This window comes from Pinus tabuliformis, chromosome 2_1 (assembly GCF_031772625.1).
Source record: "Pinus tabuliformis cultivar Carrire ecotype Pingquan chromosome 2_1, CPIR1, whole genome shotgun sequence".
NCBI lineage: Eukaryota > Viridiplantae > Streptophyta > Pinopsida > Pinales > Pinaceae > Pinus > Pinus tabuliformis.
In genome coordinates this window covers 621,658,402-621,664,456 of record NC_142299.1, presented here as the reverse complement: position 1 = coordinate 621,664,456, position 6,055 = coordinate 621,658,402, and positions in this window count along the sequence as shown.

Sequence of the window (6,055 nt, the reverse complement as noted above, 5' to 3'; positions counted from 1 at the left end):
TATGAAAACAAATGTTGCGACAATGTGATGAAAAATCAACATCACATTGCGACAAAACAAAGCAACATCACAATTGTGACAAAGAAAAAGAATAATCTCTTCTTTTTCATGAACACAAAACATCATCACAATGTCACATTACAAAACTAACATCACAATGTCGTTGTGCAACTAAAATGACATGAGTATGCTATGAGAAAAGAAATTCCACATTGTAACAAATGGCATCTAATATCACATTTTCGAAAACCACAATTTTTCATTGAAATGGGCATAAAAAATGGCTAACAAATACAATCACGAAAAGAATAAGAAATGGTAGAAATTAAACAACAAAAAATGACAATTAATTATCACATTGAAATGTCAAACAAAAACAAAAAACAAGAAAAACCTTGGCTCCACAACGTTATGCACTTAAAAGTAATGTGCATAGTGATTACCATGGTTGACCCAAGGCCAACCATAGTTTGCATGGTTAATGATCTAAAATTAGATTAGTTGATTTCTTCCTCTTTTCCAAAATAAAATAAAACAAAAATTAGGACCGTGAAAACGCTTTGCAAGGTAAAATTAGGTCTTGAACCAACGGTTTTTTCCAATGTCTCTTCAACTCATGAATTAGTCTTCATATTTAACTTAACATACTGAATATAACAACACATAATCCATGCAGGCATAATGAAGAGCATAACAAAAGCTTTTGACTGAGTTCATCGCTCTTGGTCTACATCTCCAGGCCTGTCAACATGACTACACCACTCATATATTCAATATCAAATGAAGCACATAAATGTTTGCTGCAGGTAAACATGTGGCTATTACCCCTAGAAGGTAATGTTCTCCTACGAAGAAATCTCACAAACGATAGAAACTAAAAGCATCTCTTACAAAGATGACATACTCCAACTGAAATGAGTTAAAAAGATCTTGTGAACACTTAACTTCCCCATTAAAGCACATAAAAAAAACTTCATGTTGAGAGAAGTTAAAGCTGAGTTGAAACCTGCAAGTTACAGCTGCCACAATAGACTTCTAAATATGAGAATACCCCTACAATGTCTTCTCAATTCCCAAATACCTTCCAGAACTGCTTCCAAACCTTGACTAATCCATATACCTTTAGTCTCAAACCTACAAAACTTCTCTGTAGTTGTGTTCAAATTAGAAATTAGAGGTCACCAATGGATTTAGAACATCCAAAAACCCCTAAGAGCACTCTCTATGAGCTCAATTTGGTCAAAAAATCCAAAAGCTATGAGCTCCTAAGCTCTCCCATGAATTTGACTATTAATCATCCTACAAATTTGACCTTTTGTCTATCGGTTCTAAAAATCTTCCCTGAAATTCACTAATTGACGGAAAAATTCTCCCTCTACCAATGCATTCTTTTGGATGATTAAATTTCCCAATGACCCCATAAGTCTGAAAATTATGGCCGTATGGGCCACATAAGGTCGAGGGTTGTGCCTTAACGCTTGCCCCCATCGGTTAAGCCCTTAAATCTTGGGAAAGTGGTCATATGGGGTTCCATGTGTCCAAGGGTCAGGCCAATGACTTTCCCTTACCATCAGAGCTCCTGTTTCACTGGTCCATGGTCTCAAGGATACCATATGACCTCGGGGTTGGCCCCCACTACATAGCACCTCCGCGTAGAGTGCAAAACTCTGCATTATGGTCATGTGATGGAGTCATGACCAGGTGTTGCGCCTATGGATTAGCCCCCTCTTTTGCAAGCTCCAAACTCCTTTGCACCAAGGGCATATGGATGTAACATGACCGAGGGTCGGGGCTGGCAGCCTGACCCCATCCTCCATTGAGCATCGAGATCAACTTCATATAGAAGTTTTGGATCTATATATAATAATAACCATTACGGGTCTATTGGTAAGGCCATATACTTGTGGGAATGAGGTCATGAGGTCGAAATCCATGGAGGCCAGTTCAGGCCATAACAATTTTTTGACCTCTATTAGGGTGCCACGTGGTAGCCCATGACTTGGTCATGTGGCACCACTTCATTGGTCCACATAAACCACAGTACGAACCAATCAAATTTGACCATAAACCAATGAACCATAAATTGTGAAGTGTCAACCTGTCATTGGGGCCTACCCTAGATAGTCACCCTGCTGACTCAGTAGTACAGAATCCCAATCAACTTCCTAGTCAACTGCCTTGCTCAAATTTTACTTGTTTCACCAAACGATCATCACACAATAACTTAAGGATACGATGTCAGATTGAGGTGAAATGAACGTCATTAGATCTAGAATGCAAGCATTTCGATTTGGCACTGGTTTTAAGAATTTTTGGGCACTTTCTTTGTTGAGCTTAAAATTGATTACCTGATTAGTTAATCTTCGTCAAGCATGGTCAACCATTGTCAAAATTACCATTGTTCAACCACATTATGACCATATTCAACCATATTAAACTAATGTCAACCTTGGGAAAAATGGTCAACCATGATCACAAAGTTCAAACATGTTCAAGGTGGCCAGCCACAACCTATCATGGTCAACCATAGTCAACCATGTTGAACATGACCAACTGTAGTAAACCATTTCAATCTATGGTCTACAATTTTCAAACATACTTAAAATGGTGAACCATGGTTGACCACATTCAACCATAGGTGACATATTCAACCATGGAAAACCATAGTCAATGAAACTCTATCATACAAAAAATCAATTTAATGTGGACATCATGCTCTACATGGTCTGCACTTATTTATAGGAAAATGATAACAATTCTATTCAATTATCTCCACCCTTGGTCAACCATATCTTGACATAGTCAAGCATGGTTGAACAAGTTCAACCGTGGTCAAACTTTGTTACCACATTATAACATGGAAAACCTTGTTCTATTTTATCAAACACAGTCTACTATAGTCGCACATGTATAACCATCGTTAACTATAGTCATCCTATGCTCAACCATAGTCAACAATGCTTAACCATACTCAATCATGTTCAACCACAATCTTCCAATGTTAATCGTAGTCAACTTAGATCAAACATAGTCATCCATCTTCAACCTTTTGTTTATTCATAAAACTATGGTCAACCTCGTTCAACTATTCTCTAATGGCCACTAAAAGCGAACCATGGGAAACCATGGTTAAAACTTAATCAACTAATTTCACCATGATAAACATGTGGCACCATCCTAAAGCACATTCTTTCATAGGAAACATGGTCAACAATGGCCAACCGTGTGTAACGCCACCTCCCACATTTACCCATTTTCACCATCTTGTTGTTGGAAATAATACTGAGAGGGGGGGGGGGGGGTGAATCAGTATTATCAGATCAATAAAACTTTTTCATTTCCATACTTAGATACATATACGCTACTTCATTCAAGGGAAACCGCGTGTATACGCAACTGTGTCTAAAGCAACCAGCGTATATCCAAAATACTTATGATTCAGTTAATCCATTAAATGTTGATCTTTAGTTAGTGTATCAGAACTTCATTAACCATATGAACAGTAAGCAGGTGCAGTAAAACAGAACAGATCATCACACACAAGAAGCACACATGAACACCATGATATAAGGTGGAAACCCAATGTGGGTGAAAACCACCTGCTGCAATTCGTTTCTATCTTCCTTTATTAAGAAACTTCTTTTACAATGTACTGGTGTAGTCCTTTACCAGCACGCAGGCTACAACCTGCAGAAGGCTACAACCTTCTCTCGTTCTCCAGACTCTCCTGGAAGGGAGCTCCAACCCCCTTTGCTCTTGTACTAGCTAAGATACTAGTACGTAGGTGCCGACCTACAATCTTCTCTCCTCCAGGTACCACGTTTCATACATTTTCAGACTGGATACTCTTGAAGCACAACACATGATCTGAAGGCCACGTTTCATCAAATTTTCATACTGGACCCATAAATATCACTGAAGCACAAAACTGTCAATACTAGCATCATCAATTTCTGAATCACTGAAGCACTGAAACCCTGTCGATAACACAGTCACCAGAACACAGAGCAGATAACAGAACTCTGCCATAATCATCAAATCCATCTGCAACTTCAAATATTATCCTTCATAATGTATACGCTACTATAATGAATCAAACCCGCGTACATACGCGCTTTTGCCAAAGACAACCCGCGTACAGATCTAAAAATAATTTCGCATAACTTGCAGCTGTACCAGACATCAGTCATACTCATAACACTTACAGAACAATACACGTGTCAGTATGTAGATCTAGAATAAGCATCATAAAGATAGTTCATTTCAAACCATTTGAGCCCGATCTCTCCTTAGATCTTGTTCTCCATCAACCGGTGAGATCCCTCCTTAGCTCAGATCAAGCAATGCATCTTCAACCCATAACCTGCATATTGGATCTCATACTTCTTCAGATATTCAAGACTTTTCAGATACACTTGCCTAATGATCTTCTTCTCCTTTTATAGTCTTTGGCCTTGCTCAATACCACGGTCCAAAACCATAATAAATCAATACCAAGAGCCCAATACTTGGGATCAACACACTTGTCGAGATACCATGGTCCAAAATCATAGGTTCAAATACCGAGGACTAACTACCACGGACCAAAAGTAAGCTTTCCGACATGTACGCACTTTTCCGTGCATAAAACTGTGTGTATACCCTACTTGGTATATAGCTAACCTGCGTATACGTGACTTGGTATATAGTGAACCTGCTTGTATACCCTAGTTGGTATATAGCGAACCTGCGTATACGCGACTTGGTATATAGTGAACCTGCGTGTATACCCTACTTGGTATATAGTGAACCTGCGTATATATATTTTCTCTTCATACTTGTAGTCTGATCATCAATTCCTTGCTGCTATCCTTCTGCACTATGATTTGTCATTAGTGTGATTTGCCATCAAGGACAACACTTGTCTCATAATGCCAACAATCTCCCCCTTTGGACTTGATGGCAAAGCTAACTTGTCACACTTAGAACTTGATCTTCTTGTTCCTTTGAGTTGTCTTGCATCCCATACATTTAGTCACATCTGTAGATTGATCTAGTTATATGTAAGTGAGATGTTCTTCTATGAGAGGGTTGCCATCAAGTACAACACATGCATCATAATGCCAACAATCTCCCCCTTTGGACTTGATGGCAACAACATCAAATCACTCTCCCCCTTTGACATCAAGGGCAAAGGGTGGACCAAGATATTCTCTTTCCTTGATAAACATTCTGCTGTCCATACTCCCCCTGAGTACCTGCTGAAATCTCCAAATGTTCTCCCCCTTTGTATATGCCAAAGTGTACCAATCTGTCCATGCTCCCTCTGAGTACATGCCAAGTCTCTGTACTGCTGAAGTTAGCTGTTCATGCTCCCCCTGACTATAAGCAAGGTCTGCAAAAAGATGTTCTACAAGAAAGAACATGACTCTATACATCATAAGTGACCTTCCTAGCACCAAAGACTCATACATACATCCTTCACCCAACCAAGTGGGGATCAACCTCCCAACTAAGTGGGGATACATCAGAAGTTTACATATGACAACCAATTACATTACATCTTTATCCCAGGCATAGTGGGGAAACCAATATAGGCCGTTACATGAACTTGACACCATGAAAGAGATACCACAAAAGAGATATATGACATAGAGATGAAATATCAAGACTATGCAAATCATCAATAACTACTATCAGCAGCATCTGTCAATCACTATATATATATCAGCAATCATGTTCTCCTTCTGATCTTCTTTCTGCAGCTGATCCACCTGAACCAAAAGCAGCTTGAGTACTAGAACCAAGATCTTCTAAGGTAATGCCAACAATGCATTATTAGAAGATTATTTGCTCCCCCTGAACCTGTGCCAGATGGACTCTGACAGACCCATATCAGACTCTCTACAACCAGAGTCTGTCCCTCCTGATTTCCTTCAAAAACTCCATATACGCGTCTGTACCTGCATAAATCGGCGTATGTACGCGGATACCCCTCATCCAACTCGCGTACACCAATTTCCATATCAACAACCTATAAATGTCCTGTAACATAGATGTCAACTCATCCTTTTAA